Source organism: Equus przewalskii, chromosome 25 (assembly GCF_037783145.1).
Source record: "Equus przewalskii isolate Varuska chromosome 25, EquPr2, whole genome shotgun sequence".
NCBI classification, from domain to species: domain Eukaryota; kingdom Metazoa; phylum Chordata; class Mammalia; order Perissodactyla; family Equidae; genus Equus; species Equus przewalskii.
In genome coordinates, this window is record NC_091855.1 from 1,461,021 (window position 1) to 1,478,513 (window position 17,493).

Below are 17,493 nucleotides of genomic sequence, written 5' to 3' on the forward strand. Positions count from 1 at the left end.
GTGATAAATGGGAAAGAGGTGAGTCTGATTCCATCACTTAGTTTGGCTTTTGGCTTTTCACTAAAACTTTTTTTTTCCATGAGGGTATTTATCATAATAGACATATGGTTTTTAATGCATCAATCAAGAGGGTGTGTGGTCTTGTTTATTCTTGATTAAAAAGCTTATGTCAAATAAGAATTATTTCAAAGTTTCAGTAATAATTGGAGCAATAAGATGGGTAAGGGGTAATTATGGAATACGGCTTTCTTTCAGAAACAAAAATGAATCTGGTGACCATATGTACTCTCCTCCTCTTTCTTAATGAGTGTAATGAAAGACGTCAGGGTAAGAAATTATGGAGATTGGAGATACACCAACTACATGCTAACATGTCAGATTTAAGCCCAGCTTTCCACATTGACTACATTCAGGAATTTGCACCTTGTAACACTGTATGCTAACTGGCAATGTCCACATTTCATCCCATGATGATACTTGGCCATGGTGGCACTGGTAGTGCAGATGTCAGCTCCCCCCGCACTCCCTCCCTCAACATTTTAGATGGGAAGTATGGTTGCTTATCCTTCCTATTTTGAACTATTAGACTACAAACCATGAATTAAATAACCATGTTATTGCTCTTGAATTATAGACATTTAAGGACTTTCTTTTTCAGTTGGTTTGACCTGGAAAACTCAAACAATTGAGAATGAGAAATTATCCTGGAGACAAGCTGTTTTTACTATACACAATGCTGTTTTATTCTTTTTGAAAAATCTTGTTGGGTATATGGGCCAGTGGGAACAAAAATTCCAATCGTTTTGGTCAGTGCTGAATGGTTTGACCCCATGTTTTTGTGTCTTTTGAGACTTGTCCAATGGGTCCATCATAACACATTAAAACTCTTCTTCTCTGTCGTATTTTATGCTTTATTGGTCAATTACCATTGGTTTAAATAGTTTCTGTGCCTTTAATAGGCCTGTCTATGCAGATTAATAGTCATGAACTTGGTGATGTGGTGATAAGAACCATCTTCTATTTAGAATTTGGTTAACTTCAATTGCACTTGAAAAATGTGCTCTGTGATCTAACTGAAGGAAAAAAGAATGTGATAGTCTGCCTATTGTCTCACTCACTGAAAAAATTGGTTATGTAAACAAAAATAATAACTCAAGAAAAATGTAAACCATGCTCTCGATGTGGTATAGAAAATAAATGTGAGAACAGCAAGTGTAGGTTATAAGCAGTGAGTTTGTATTCTTCTTGACGGCCTTATAGGAAAAGTTAATGGTAAACTGCTGCATCACAGATGGAGAAACAATTAAGGGAACCTTAGTCTCCTCTTGAGAATAGAACACTTTGCCTCTGACCAGTTGCTTACGAGGCTACTAAGCTACAATGATTCTGGTTAATTATTCTGCTAATTGACTAGAGCACATTTTTAGCTAGGATTGAACATTTACTTCACCTACAAAACTTCAAAAATTCACCTAAGCATTCACTGAGGCCAGCACATGGGATGTGCTTTATTTGGGATGTTTCAAGATTAATTATCTGACTCATGAGAGAATAAATATGAATGCTCTTAGTGCGCAGAAAGGATGGTGTTCTAAGATTTTGGATGTTGCCTTTTTCATAGGTTATGCTTCATCGTACTATTTTGAGTAGAGAACATCTTTATGTTCTCTTAAATGTGTGAAGATGAAGGACAAAGGGTCATGCTGCAATGTTGGATAGATCTTGGTATGAATCCAGGCTTTGTCTAGATTGATGTGTCCTTGGACAATTTACTTAAACTCAGTTTTCCCATCTGTAAAGTGGAGAAGCCATACCACTTTGAAGAGATAAAGAAAATTAAAGCATGTCAATATCTGGAAAATAGTAGTGCTCCAAGAATTATAGCTACTATTGCAAGAGCAGCAATAACAACAGCAATAATCGCTGACACGTGCAGAGTGTTCACTGTATACTAGGCACTGTTCTAAGAGCTTCATGTGTTATCTTATTTACTCTTCACAACAACCTTATGGGATACCCAGTGACTCCGTTTCATAGATAAGGCTCAAAGAGTTTAAAAAATCTTTCCCCATAGTTATTTGCCCAATAGTGAAGCATAGTATCAAAAATACCATATTGATTCCAAAGGTTTGCATTGAAAGAGGTGTAACAAAACATTTTAGAAAACAGCACCTATTAACAAGACTCAGAATCTCAAGAAGATTCTAAGTTCTTTCCTTTTGCTCAGCCCATCAATTTTCAGAACGTGTCCTTTGAGAAGACTGATATTTTAACATCTGTGGATGTGTTTTAACCTCAATTGCTATATTCCTTTATTGAACTGTCTCTTTCTAGGAAGAACACTGTCTTTGTAGGATCTAACATAATCTGAAGCTAATTGTTATTAAAGAATTTTTACAGAATTTTGAGGAGAGGCAAATAGGGTGACTATTGACTGATATCACAATTTGAAAACAATTTTAGATTTTTATCCTCATTGTTATACACAAATGACATTTAAATCTATGGGCCAGTCCTCTTATCTGCTTCTTTTGTTACTTAAAAAACAACCCAGTTTAGAAGTGAAGGCATAAGACCATTAAGTAGTTGTATTTTTTTATTTATATTTTATTTTCTGTTGAAATAGGAGAATTAAAAACACATTTACAAAGTCAGATCATTCTGCATTGGCAGAGAGCTACTTTAATTAGGTAATGATCACAGTTTCCTTCTGTTCTTCAGAATCTATTTATGACCTGAAACACAACATTTTTTACCATAAAATTTAGATAGTTTCCATTTTTTGGAAGAGTTTGAGAAGGATTGGTATTAATTTTTTGAATATTTGGTAGAATTCACCAGTGAAGCTGTCTGGTACTACAATTTTGTTTGTTGAGAGGTTTTTGATTACTGATTCAATCTTCTCACTAGTTATCCCATTTGCTTAGGGAAATTAAGAAAACAATTCAATTTATAATTGCATCAAAAAGAATAAAATACCTAGGAATAAATTTAACCAAGTAAGTGAAAGACTTGTATAATGAAAACTATAAGATATTAATGAAAGAAATTATTAAGAAGAAGACACAAATGAATGGAAAGAGATTTCATGCTCATGGATTGGAAGAATCAATACTGTATAAAATGTCTGTATTACCCAAACCAGTATAAAGATTCAATGCAATCTCTATCAAAATTCCAACGACATTTTTCACAGAAATAGAACAAGCAATCCCAAAATTTGTATGGAACCATAAAAGACCCCAAATAGCCAAAGCAATCTTGAGAAAGAAGAACAAAGCTGGAGGCATCATGCTTCCTGATTTCAAGCTATATTACAAAGCTACAGTAATTAAAATAGTATGATACTGGCATAAAAACAGACACATAGATTGATAGAACAGAGTAGAGAGCCTACAAATAAACCCACACATTTATGGATGATTAAATTATGACAAAGGAGCCAAGAATAAACAACGGGGAAAGGATAGTCTCTTCAATAAATGGTGTTGGGAAAATTGGACAGTCACATGCAAAAGAATGAAACTGGACCACTACCTTACACTATGCATAAAAATTAACTCAAGATGGATTAAAGATTTGAACATAAGACCAGAAACCATAAAACTCCTAGAAGAAAACACAGTAAGCTCTTGGACATAGGTCTTGGTGATGATTTTTTTTTTTTAATCTGACGTCAAAAGCAAAGCAACAAAAGCAAAAATCAACAAGTGGGACTACATCAAACTAAAAAGCTTCTGCCCAACAAAGGAAACAGTAACAAGATGAAAAAGCTACCTACTGAATGGGAGAGACTATTTGCAGATCATATAGCTGATAAGGGATTAACATCCAAAATATATAAAGAACTCATCCAACTCAATAGCAAAAAACCAAACAATCTGATTAAAAACTGGGCAGAAGATCTGAATGGACATTTTCCCTAAGAAGACACACAGATGGCCAATAGGTACATGAAAAGATGTTCTACATCATTGATCATCAGGGAAATGAAAATCAAAAACACAATGAGATACCACCTCACACCTGTTATAATGGCTACCAAAAAGACTAGAAATAACAAGTGTTCGTGAGGATGTAGAGAAAAGAGAAACCACATGCACTGTTGGTGGGAATGTAAATTGGTGTAGCCACTGTGGGAAACATTATGGAGGTTCCTCTAAAAATTAAAAATAGAGCTACCACATAATTCAGGAATTCCACGTCTGGGTATTTACCTGAAGAAAACAAACACTAATGAGAAACGGTACATGTACCCCCATGTTCATTGCAGCATTATTTACGGTAGCCAAGATATGGAAACAACGTAAGTGTCCATCAATGGATGAATGGATAAAGAAGATGTGGCATATATATATCTAACGAATACTATTCAGCCATAAAAAGAATGAAATCTTGCTATTTGCAACAACGTGGATGGACCTCGAGGGCATTATTCTAAGTGAAATAAGTTAGACAGAGAAAAGACAAATATCATACGATCTCTCTTATATGTGGAGTAATAATGAAAAAAAACAAAGCTTATTTTAAAAAACCCCAAAACCGAAGAAACACGTTTACAAAGTCAGACTATTCTGCATTTGGCAAGGAGTTACTTTAATTAGGTAATGATCACAGTTTCTTTCTGTTCTTCAAAATCAATTTATAGCCTGAAACATTTAAAATTTCTTACCATAAAATTTAGATAGTTTAATGTAACTCTCACAGTTTTATAGTGACTAAGCACATAAATATTATGATTAAGATCACAAAAAGGATAATGAAAATCCACAGAAGGGATTTGCCTCAAAACATACTGGGAGAAGTTAACTATATTTTCGTAAAATTCATAGTGAGTTTTTATTATTATTAATAATGTGCACATTTTTAACAGGCAATTTTTAAATCTCACTGGAAGTGAAGGAAATGAAAGGTTTAGTCTTTTTCTCTTCTGGAACATTCTGGGTAATATAGTCACTGGAAACTGTAATATTGTAGCATTATTATGTTAACAAACAAAGTTAAAATAATTTGTTTCTGATAGGTAGTGGACTAATGGTAGTTTGCGACATTTGATCTTTCATTTCCTTATTTTGACATCAGAAGTTTAATGATTTTAAGTGGTTACTTCATTTGTACTGTTTTAGGGAGGTTTGAAGGATTCCTGAATGCATCATCTTCTGGGACTTAGAAGTCTAGGTTGAGAGAACCATCTGTCTTGTTAATTAAAGAGACTGCAACTGGAAAAGGTGTTGGCAGAGGCAACCTCCCTAAGAAGGGTCTGTCTCACCAATGTTTTGCTGACGTTCCAACTACGGTTTCACTGGAGGGGAAAAGGTTCAGGCTGTGTGATCCTGCCTTCTTCGAGGGAATTCTATCAATTCCACAAAAGCTTGTGTCAGTCTAACGGAAATGCTCTTGCTACTCTTAAATTCTTTGAGGAAAAAACCTGATTACCATATACTAGATTACTATCTGAACTTATGGACATATTATAATAGGCAAGTTGTGTATAGCCACATGCAGGCAAGATCTATATTCTCTTGCTACTATCAGATTTAGTTTCAAATTATTCAAGGCTTTTTATTTTATTTTATTTTTAAACTAGCTTCAGTGAGGTCTAATTACATAGAGTGAAGTTAACCTTTTTCTTTTTTTTTTGAGGAAGATTACCGCTGAGCTAACATCTGCTACCAATCCTCCTCTTTTTGCTGAGGAAGACTGGCCCTGAGCTAACATCCGTGCCCGTCTTCCTCCACTTTATGTGTGGGACGCCTACCACAGCATGGCTTGCCAAGCGGTGCCATGTCCACACCCTGGATCTGAACTGGCAAACCCCGGGCCGCCGAAGCGGAATGTGCGCACTTCACTGCTGTGTCACTGGCCCGGCCCCAAGTTCATCATTTTCAGCTATTTAGTTCAGTGAGTCTTGTCGAATGAACACAGTTGTGTAGCCACCAGCACCACAGTGAATCAGAACACTAGCATCATCCTAGAAGTCCTCTCATGCCCCGTTATACTCAACCTTCTCCTCCTACCCCAGCCCCTGGCAATTACGGATTGGATTTCTCTTTCTATAGGTTTTCCTTTTCCAAAATAAATCTTACAGAAATAAAATCATGCAGTATGGGAGGCTTTTTACTTTTCATCAACAGGAAGTAATATAAGCCCTGCTTCTTCTACGTGTGTTATGTTCCTATTCATTTCTTGGCTGTTTTTGTTTTGGATGAGAGCATAAGAAAGGCAATGAAAAGGAAGTAAAAACCAAAAGGATTGTTTACCTGGGAGTTGAGAAGAGTGATATCAACATGAGAAGTGAGTGGATGGAACAAATTCATCCTGTGTGCTTCTGCCTATGGAAAAGAGCAGACGCCTGATTTTGCAATGTCAACTTGATAGCATTAGCTTTTCTCTGTTGAGATTACAATAAAGTGACGTATTTTCTTCTCTTGTTTATATAAAAAAGAAGGTTCTTAGTCAACTGAGGATTCCAAAGTATTTGCATCTTTTAACATCCTGGACCTCTCCAGTTGGACTAATTTTGTTCTTTGTAATAAAAGGCATTTACCTTCTTTGAACTTTGTCGAAGGGGAGACAGTGAGGGACAATAGAAAGACTTATTAGCTGTGTGACCTTGAACATGTCTCTTACTCTCTTTGAACCTTAATTTCCTCACCTGGAAAAAGTTGATTAGTAGTACTATCTTCCTCATAGGGTTGTTATCAGCATTGAATGAGATAATGCAAATAAGGCCCTGTGTCTGGGCGTAGAAAGCACAGAGAAAACATTATTATCCTTTATTATTTACTTGTTTTCCATAAAATGCACAGTAAAAAATACGATATTTTAAAATAATGTGTGACTCTTTTTGGTATATCATAACAGCAAAAAGAAGACATGACATTTATTCAGGTAAGAAGCATTAGTTGCGGGGTGTGGAAAATGAGAAGATATGGTACCTGTCTTTATGGTACATACACTTTAACTGAAAAGAGGGAAAAACCCTCTTGAAATAATCAGACAATGGTTATAAATTAGCATAAGAATAAGAATATAATGATTCAGTATGAAATATATACCATAGGATTGAGGAAATGGGGCTAAAAATAGGAATCAGAAATTTGCCTGGTACAAACAGTTTTGGATGTTAAACCTGAGTCTTTGAAGAGGGGACTGGCCCAGAGAAGCAGGCAGGCAGACGGAGGCGAAGGGATGGCATGAGTAAAGGCAGGGAGGTGGGGATACTTGAAGACGATGGAGAAACAAGGAGGCGATCGAGTGACTCACATGGAGGGTTTATTTTGCAAGGAGCAATAGAAAAGAAATTGAGGACCTAACTGTGAAGGTGGAAAAGGGAGGGGTAGGGCAGTTAGAAATGGAATGAAGTGGGGCCAGCCCGCTGGCACAACGGTTAAGTTCGCACATTTCTCTTTGGCGGCCCGGGGTTCGCTGGTTCGGATCCTGGGTGCGGACATGGCACTGCTTGGCAAGCCATGCTGTGGTAGGCATCCCACATATAAAGCAGAGGAAGATGGGCACGAATATTAGCTCAGGGCCAGTCTTCCTCTGCAAAAAGAGGAGGCTTGGCAGTAGATGTTAGCTCAGGGCTAATCTTCCTCAAAAAAAAAAAAATGGAGTCAAGTGATATAAAAATTTAAATAGTGCTTATAGTTGATCTGAAGTGCAATCTGGAGCTATTTTAAATTCCGGAAGGGGACAGTGACATGATGAAAACTGTGTGAGAGGAAGACTGTGCTGTGGCACCAGGCATAGTGGTTCAGGACATGGACATCTGGAGATGTGTGAAGATGTGCAGAACAGATGTGGCCACTCCTGCCTCCCTCTCCCACTGCAGACATCAACAATCAGTCAGGACTCTCATCCCAGATGCAGCCTCAGATCCTTCTCAAGACAGCATTTTCGAACTTAGTATTCGTCGAGCAGAATTGACAGAAGAGAGAAACATATCGCCACCTCAGACACATATGTTAAAGTACGTAACAGTTATTAATGAGGCATCATTAGGTAAGTATGCCTTGCAGGTCTTGGAGTCATTGAATATTTTGAATTTATTCAGTAGCAAGATCTCCAGCAGGGCCTTGGCAGAATCTATCACAGAATGGCTTTTCAAGGGCATTATTAGAAGTATTGTGTGATGTCACTTCCTCTTAATATTTTACAAGCTTTGCAAACTTACAGGATAAATTTATCAAATCCTGTCATTTTTGTTTTTCATTATTTGTTTTTTTTCAGTCATTAAACATCCATTTGTTAAAGGCTTAACACATTTGTTACTCTACAGAATTTATATTTGCACCAAAACTATGTTTCGGAGCAATTCAGGATTAAATTACTGTGACAGATCCTATTTATCAAGACGGCAGTCCAGCTGCTGGAGGCCAAAGGATGATTTATACCTCACCGTGTGTGTGTGTGTATGTGTGTGTGTGTGTGTGTGTGCATTCACATCTTGCACAAACTTGTGGGCTCTGCCTTGGTATTACTTTCAAACTGGAGGATTCCTGATAAAGTAATTCTATAAATACCTCAACATATGGTTTAAATCATCAAAGAGAAAAAACACTCGTAAAAGCACCTAGAGAGCACCCAAAACACGTCCATCTCACCAGGTCACTCCCTTTGCAGTCAGTGGAAACCCGGAAAGACAGTTGTTCTGAGTCAAATTCCAACATATATATTTTCAAAGTACCTTGCCAGTTTAAATTATGGCAAGTGCTCCAAGTAAGGACCACGTGGGAAAAGCATTGTACTTACACTATGTGCTTATAATTAGAATATTTTCTGACGGAAAGTCAAAACTATTTTGAATGCCTGTGTTGCTATGGATTTTGTTTGTCCTAAGAGTTGGTAAAAAGGAATAAAAGGGGCCAATCATTTCAGATGCTTACATGTTCCTATGACATTCCAGTGGCCTGGAATCTCACAAAATAATAAGAATTAAATGGTAGTTAAATCCAAAGTTCAATAGATGGTGACAGGCAAAAATGTTAGTATTTTTAGAATTTTTGTGGTAGAAACATGAAATCATGCCAGGAGAGGCTTCAGAGATGATTGACTAACCCCTTCAATTCACAGGTGCAGAGTGGGTGTGGGAGTTGTTTAAAGTCACCCAGTCAGTTGGAATAGAGTTGTTTCTAGAACCCATGTCTGCAGACTTCTAGTCCTACCTCTTTTGGTGCTTTCTCTTTAAAAGCTTTGCACTCGCAAATTCTGTGGTCACTGGGAAATGGCACCTGTGTTGACAGTGCTCCTCCCTGGCTTGGAGAGAAGAGCTAAGAGGTGGTGGAGAAACTTGTATCCACGACCTCTGCGGTGAGCTGACATACGGGGGCCTGGAATGGGGGCACCTTTACTAAGGTTGGAGAAGCCAGGTGATTTCTCTCTCTGACTTTATCCCCGGTCACTTGGAGTTTCGTCATGGAACGGCCAGTCTGGTTCTATTACCTAACATTGTTGATAAATGTTGTGATGTCCTTTTTTCTGTGTGTTGTTCTGTTCATGCAGCACAGCAGGGATGCCCACTGCAGAGCCAAAAGACGAGTGTGGGGGAACCGTGAGACCTCCCTCGACACTACCAGAATAGGCTAATGGACTAGGCTGGGGTGAGCAGACCCAGGGAGATACTCCCTTGATGTTGTTATTGTATTGTGATATTGATATCACGTTATTGGGTCACCTGCCTATCTCCTCCTTGCTCATCTGGTAAACCCCTATGCGTCCTTCAAGACTGAGTACCAATGCCTCCTCTTTTTTAATCTTCCCAAGACTAACTTTCTCTCTTCTCTCTCCTTTGTGCTCCCAGAAAAATACGTTTGAGATGTGGTGTTTAGGCTGGATGGTTTCTGAGATCATTTCCAGTATTTAACATTTCCTGGTCCTTTTGCCTCTTTTAGGCATTTTGGGACACTTGGCTTTGTCCCATACTGGGTTTTTGGGAGGAGAAATCTTTGGAACAATCATGTCTCTCCTTGGTTGGCCTAGCACTACCTGTCCCTGGTGACTAAGCCCTCCCCTGTGGCCAGCCTGGCACTAGTTTTAATCGAGATTGGGAAGAATTTTTCTTTCAGGGCACATCCTCTGGGATGTGTGTTGCTTGAAGATGCTGGGTCCTGCACATCCAGAACACTGCCTGTTGAGCAGCTCCACAGCTGGCATGGGAGGACCTGTGCCAGTCTCTCTGCTCCCTGTGCTCCTTCTTTGCCTTTCTCTAAACAAATCAGCTGGGTTGGTAGCTTCAGATCCATTCTTCTCTCCTCTCTTCCTCTTTCTTTTCATGAGATGAATACTAAGTATATATGCTGCAAAATCTGGGCGTCACCCCTTCATCATTTTTCTTCTCTAGAAAAAACTGTTTCTTAGGTGTCCACTCTCCACATCTCCTTTGCCCTCAACACTCCTCACCCCCCCACCCTCCAACACACACACACATGCACACACACACACGAGGGCATCTGAGGAGGCTGTAGTTCTCTCTATGTTATAACTAGTTGCCACGGAATGGCTGGGGAATCATCAATTTAATTATATGAGATGACCCTGACTGAACTATACCTCAGGCACTCTCTAAAGCTTTTTCTGCTTCACTTTTTCTTCTTGATACTGATGCCAAACTGACTATGGTATATATTTTGTGTCTATAGGCTTCTGAATTCTCCACCATGACTAGAACATGAATTCCAAGAAAACAGGGACTCAAGCAGCTTTGTTTGCTGTATCCCCAGACCCTAGAAGAGTGTCTGGCATATAGGAAGTTTTCAATACAAAGATGTTGAACGAACAAATCCTCAGCTCCCCTGAGCTAATTGTCTTGTACCCACCACTTCACTCCTCTGTGCCTCAGCTCAGAGTTACGGGGTGGGAAGGAAGGAGCAGCAAAAAGAGAGAAAAACTCCTGATAGATTGAGGGTGGAACTGAAGCAGAAGGAATTTGCTTCCTCCTGTTTGGTCTCGGTGAGACTCTCCAGTCAGTGCAGCAACTGCAGCTAGAAATGGCTGCTTGGGGTGTTTAGGAAGACACTCAGTGAGTCAAGGCCTCTTGGATTTCCTTGTCCTATAGCACAGAAAGACATATAAGGGACCTTGACGTTCTTGCCTGCCTTGGTAAGATGCAAAATTCTTGAGAGCAGAAGGACTAGGATTAGGAGATGATGAATGGCAAAGACTTCCAACTGGAGTCCAAGACAAGGACCAAGGACTTCAGCAAAGGGTGCCAGGCTGGTGCTCAAAGAACCACGTGGAACCAGCTGCACCTCCAGGCACAAGATGAGCCACTCCACTTCAAGGAGGAGATGCACAGCCAAGAGGTCCTTCCACCCAGCCCCCTACAAAGTTGTGTAACTTCTGCACGGACACAGCCTGAAGAGAAGGAAGACGAAGGAAGACGTTCGAGAAGAAATAATCAGCCTTGCGAGAGAGTCTGAACTTTGAACTGAATGAATGTTTAATTCACTAAAGACTGAATGAGACAAAAAGAGGCTGAGATGACTTTAATTGACAAATGTAAGTTTTTTTTCTTTTGCCGTCATTGGGCATATGAATTTGAGAGCAAGATGAGATCCACTGGAGATGATAAAGATACTGCCTTTTTAAAAGTGTATCTAAGCCTGGGGTAAACTTAAGCCGTCCCTCCTCCTTCATTCCACCATCAGCCCCAAATGACGTTTTAGAAAAAAGATTTAATGAGTAGAAAATAGAATCGAGAAGCCTAGACCATTGCTTAGGGAGACAGGGAGTTTCACAAAGTCTCGGAAACTTGGTTATCACTCTTAGTCCCTAAGTGAGGGCAGGGGCTCTTCCTGTCTTTGGATGTCTGAGTGTCTAGCATGTCCCCTGCTCCAGCGCTCCCTGCCTGGGACCCTTCCCTTCTTGCCCTCCCTTGGTGCACTCTCCACAGACTTGAGTCCCCAGAACAAAGGACCTTGCCCTTGAGCCTCTCCCTCTCCCTCAAACACGCCACTGGTTGGGGACACAGAGAAAATGCCCTCCTTTGGGGACACTTCCACTCTCTTTGGTTCTTTGCATATCATTGCGACAAACTTTATTAACCTCACACTTGAAACCCAAATTCTTCTTGGTTGCTTTGTGTAGGAAAACATTTGATAAATGCTCGGGGTAAATATGGAGAAGTACAGGTTAGTGTAGACAAGGCAACAGAAGAGATAGATGCTTGAACTGATGGGGCCATGGCCGAGGAGTTGGGGTGAGTGTAGGGAGGAGGGGGAGCGACTCGGTGGAGTGATGAAGGACTTGAAGGGTCAGCTACGTGCATTTGATGCTTACAGACCACCCCACTCACAGTTGCGTTTGCTTGTTTGTTTGGTGTGAAAATCATGCTATTCCTATCTGGATTGGAAGATGAGAAGATGATTCAAAACTGGGAGGAATTCTGCAGGTGAAACTTGAGAACATAAGGAACCTAGAAATTCACAGAAATTTGGGGGCCAGCATGGACTTTCCACAATGACAGAACAGGGGTTTCAAAATAATGTTCTCTACATTTTAGACCAACATCTGGATTACATTAATTGAAAATCTTGGCCAAACCTAATACCTCTCCCTTTTCTCTCTTCCCCAATCTCCACAAGCTCTTGTTTCGGAGGCATTTTAAGTTTTCATTCCTTAGGTGGAGCTGTTTTCTATTCTCTTCAGAAAACATGGAGGGAAGGAGGAGGGCCCCCATTCTCTATTTGGGTTTCTCATTTCCAGGGTGGAGCCACCAGCCAGTTCAAAGAAGGATACATGAGAAACAGAAAATTCTCCACACAGTTCCATATCAGAATCACATTTTATTGATTTGGCAGTGAAGATATTATGTGTGCAAATATTGAAACAATTCTCTCACTGAGGGGCTGGGAGGTGTGATGTTAAACCTGGCTGTCCTTTCCTCAGTAAACGTGCATGTCGGCCACCCCCTCACCAGCTGCTGAACGTCCACATCACTGCAGATTTGATTTTCTCTGCCACAAAATGCAGTCATTTCTGTGGCTCTTGCAAGCCTTGGAAGCTGTGATGTTGCATTCCACAAACCTTTCACCACGTCACACTACATGCAATGGTCTTTAGTGACACTATGCTATAGTAAGGACTTTTTAATTAAAAACATTTAGATACCTTAGGAAAATAAGAAACTTTTTCTTCACTCATCTAACTGAATGGTCCTTGGGTAGAGTCCTGCTTCAGGCATGGCTGGATCTGAGAACACAAATCACATTGATTTTGGTTAATCTGTTATATATTTAGATTTGACATGGAAATAAACGTTAAAAATCCCAACAAAGATTCTCTCTCTTCAATTTGTTTATGTATGTATCTTCCTATTTCTCCACAATCTACCTATAATCTGTCTATTGTGTAGTAATAGATAGCACACACATGCACACACACACACACACACACTCACTCTTCTGCTTGGTGGAGTTACTCAGGAGCCTGCTCACAGATCTGGGAATTAGACATTGGCCCACCTCGTTTAGAGTCTGATATAAATTAACCTCTACCAAAAGGCAATAGATACTTAGGGCTGGTGCCCACAGGTGCTAGTGGAAAGTTGTCCTCCCAGGAGTCGTGCAACTGTAGCAAATAAAAAGGAGAAGATGAGACACACAGAGCACTTTATTAGTCAAATGCAGCTTTGTGCCTTCTGGCTTCATAAATGAATTTCTCATGGCAGATAGAGAAAATCTGTCACTTAAATAACCAACACAGATAGCACATGCAAAATCATCCATCCAGCTGGTCTGAAATCTGAGGCTTAGAGCCTGCCTGCTTTGGTTTTGATTTCCAAGAGATACAAGTTTAAACTCTTCAAGATTTCATCTGGCTAACATTCCAGCAGAAGGCAGCCTCAAATGACGCTTCCACTACGGTACTTTCCTTTCGATTTTTTTTTGTTAATTTTTATTGAGTTTATGATAGTTTACAATCTTGTGAAATTTCAGTTGTACACTATCATTTGTCAGTCGTGTTGTAGGTGCACCCCTTCACCCTTTGTGCCCACCACCCACCACCCCTCCTTTCCCTTGGTAGCCGCTAATCGGTTCTCTTTGTCTACATGTTTAAATTCCTCATATGAGTGGAATCATACAGAGATTGTCCTTCTCTATCTGGCTTATTTCACTTAACATAATTCCCTCAAGGTCCATCCATGTCATTGTGAATAGGACAATTTTATTCTTTTTTATGGCTGCATAGTATTCCATTGTATATATATATATATATATATACCATATCTTCTTTATTCAGTCATCAGTTGATGGGAACTTAGGTTGCTCCCACATCTTGGCTGTTGTAAATAATGCTGCAATGAACATAGGGTTGCATGGGACTTTTGGAATTGCTGACTTCAAGCTCTTTGGATAGATACCCAGTAGGGGGATGGCTGGGTCATATGGTATTTCTATTTTTAATTTTTTAAGAAACCTCCATACTGTTTTTCACAGTGGCTGCACCAGTTTGCATTCCCACCAGCAGTGTATGAGGGATCCTCTTTCTTCACAACCCCTCCAACATTTGTTACTTTTTGTTTTGGTTATTTTTGCCATTCTAATGGGTGTAAGGTGATATCTTAGTGTAGTTTTGATTTGCATTTCCCTGATGATCAGTGATGATGAACATCTTTTCATGTGCCTATTGGCCATCTGTATATCTTCTTTAGAGAAATGTCTGTTCCTGTCTTCTGCCCATTTTTTGATCAGGTTCTTTGATTTTTTGTTGTTGAGTTGTGTGAGTTCTTTATATATTACGGAGGTTAGCCCTTTGTCAGATATATGACTTGCAAATATTTTTTCCCAATTAGTGGGTTGTTTTTTTGTTTCAACCCTCTTTTCCCTTGCCTTGAAGAACCTCTTTAGTCTGATGAAGTCTCATTTGTTTATTCTTTCTATTGTTTCCCTTGTCTGAGAAGACATGGTGTCTGAAAAGATCCTTTTAATACTGATATCAAAGAGTGTGCTGTCTATATTTTCTTTTAGAAGCCTTATGGTTTCATGTCTTACCTTCCTTTTGATTTTTAATTACAGCAGATATCATACACACAAGTGTTTATAGCATGTATGTACAATTTAAAATAAACAGTTGTGTACCCAACATCTAGATAAAGACATGGAATATTACTAGTAACTTAAAAGCTTACTATGTGCCTCTTGCCAAAAACATCTCCCACTCTCCTCACCGAGAGGTAACTACCATCCTCCACTCTGTGTTAATTATTTTCTTCTTTTCTTCACTGTTTTATCACCCACTTATACATCCCTAAACAATATATCTCTCAGTTTTGCCTCTTTATGGGCTTTAAATAAGTTGAAAGGATACTGAATATATTCTTCTATTTGCTTATTTTGCTCAGCATTGATTCAAGATTCATCTATGTTGATGTAGGTAGCTGCAGTCCCTTCATTTTTCACTACTGTATAGCAATCCATTGTCTGATAGACAACAAAATCTTTATCTCTTCTATTGTTGATGGATATTTTGCCATTTGAGACAATGGTGCTGTGGACATTGTTGTTTCTTGGTGCGTATGTTCAAGTATTTCTCTTGGAGTTGCTGAATCATGGAAATGTGTGTGTTCTTCCTTAGTAGGCAATCCGAACTATTTTCCCATGTGGTTGCTTGGTATTAGTCAATTTAAAAATGTTTGCTAATCTGGTGTGTGTGGAATGGTATTTCATTGTATTTTTAATTTGCTTTTGCCCAATTCCTAATGAGGTTGACATTTTTTCTCTCCCTCTACCATTCTTCTTTCTTGGTTTTTAAGATTTATGAGGCATTTGGGTTTCCTTTTCCTGTTCCTGTATTTGACTCATTTTTCCATTGACTTGACTTTGTAAGACTTCTTCATATAGTGAAAATACTAGCCTTTCATCAGTTATATGTGCTACACATATCTTCTCCCTGTGTGTGCTTATCTTTTCACCCTTTTTGTGGTTATCTTTGAATGAAATATGAGTTTTAATTTCATTATGGTCAAATTTATTATGTTTTCTTATGCATCTTTATACACTTTATATTTTGTTTAAGAAATCTTTCTCTTACCGAAGGTCAGAAGAATGTTTCCTTATTATCTTAAAAAAGTCTTATAGTTTCTATAAGACTAATTATATGTAATTATATGTAAGACTTTACTTGGAGTAGATTTTGGGGTTGTGAGGGGTAAATAATCAAATTTATTTTTTCCTATAGAAATAGACAATAATAGTCCACCTTTCCTGATCTGCCACGCTTAAACACAAATAGAATTTCCACTATTTTAATGATGTTTCATTGGTCTACTTAGCCATTCTTGCACCAGCATCCTTTTGTCTTAATTAGTATGACTTTATATTGTCTTGATATCTGATTATATAAGACCATTTACTTTGCTATCATTCAAGTGTGCCTTAGCTTTTTTTTTTTTTTTTTTTTGGTTTTTTGTTCTTCCATATACATTTAAAACCAGATTTTCAGGTTTCATGGAAAACCGTGTTGAGAATTTGATTGGTATTTCATTGAAAATATGAATACAATTGGCAAACATTGGAATCTCTATTATATACGGTTTATCTGTCTAATCATTTAACGTCTTTCTGTGAGTTTTATCTATAAAGAAATGTCTTTTGTTAATGGGGCCAGCCTGGTGGCATAGTGGTTATGTTTGTGCACTCTGCTTTGGTGGCCTGGGGTTTGCCAGTTTGGATCCCAGGCGTGGACCTACACACTACTTGTCAAGCCATGCTGTGTCAGGCATCCCACATATAAAGTAGATGAAGATGGGCATGGATGTTAGCTCAGAGTCAGTCTTCCTCAGCAAAAAGAGGAGGATTGGTAGCAGATGTTAGCTCAGGGCTGATCTTCTTCTTCAAAAAAAGAAACATTTTTTGTTAAATTTATCCCTGAATACTCAATATTTTTGTGTTTTGTTGCTATTGGGCATGGTAGCTTTTTAAATTTGCATTTTCTAATTGATTGTTGCTGCTGAATAAAAATGAAATTGATTTTTTATATTGTTTTTTAAAACAATACAGGTATTTTGCCAAATTTTTTAAACATTTCTAATAATTTATAATGTAAAAACATTATGTAAATAGCATAGTATTAAATATTTTTGATGTTTGACTATCTCTTTTTAATGGAGTGTTTAGTTCATTTACATGTTTTGTGATTACTGATATACTTGGATGTATTTCTAAGTCGTCTTGTGCTCTGGAGCTGTATTACCTTTTCTGTTCTCCCTTTCATCTTGGTCTCTTTTCCACTGAAGCTTCCTCTCTGTCCCCCAGCTCCTTTTCACTCCCTCCATACTCAACAACTGTAGAGTTAACCATCTTTACCCTCTTTCAAAATAAGGGCAGATATTCTTAGAATTAACCATTTTGAATGAAATTTCCCGAGTACATGGTGAGCCCTTTCAATATGTCTATATTTTCTCTTATTTCTAGAAAATATTTTTTTCTTCTTAATGGGCTCCAATTATATGTATGTTGGATCTTATTTGCCAGTCTTCTATTTCAATCGCTT

General features: G+C 38.5%; 1 long non-coding RNA gene across 1 annotated transcript in view; it reads left to right on the plus strand.

Annotated features, from left to right (window-relative positions):
- LOC139079400 (uncharacterized) overlaps positions 1-17,493 on the plus strand; it is a 102,573-nt gene that overhangs the window by 39,123 nt on the left and 45,957 nt on the right. The gene's annotated exons all lie outside the window — the stretch shown is intronic.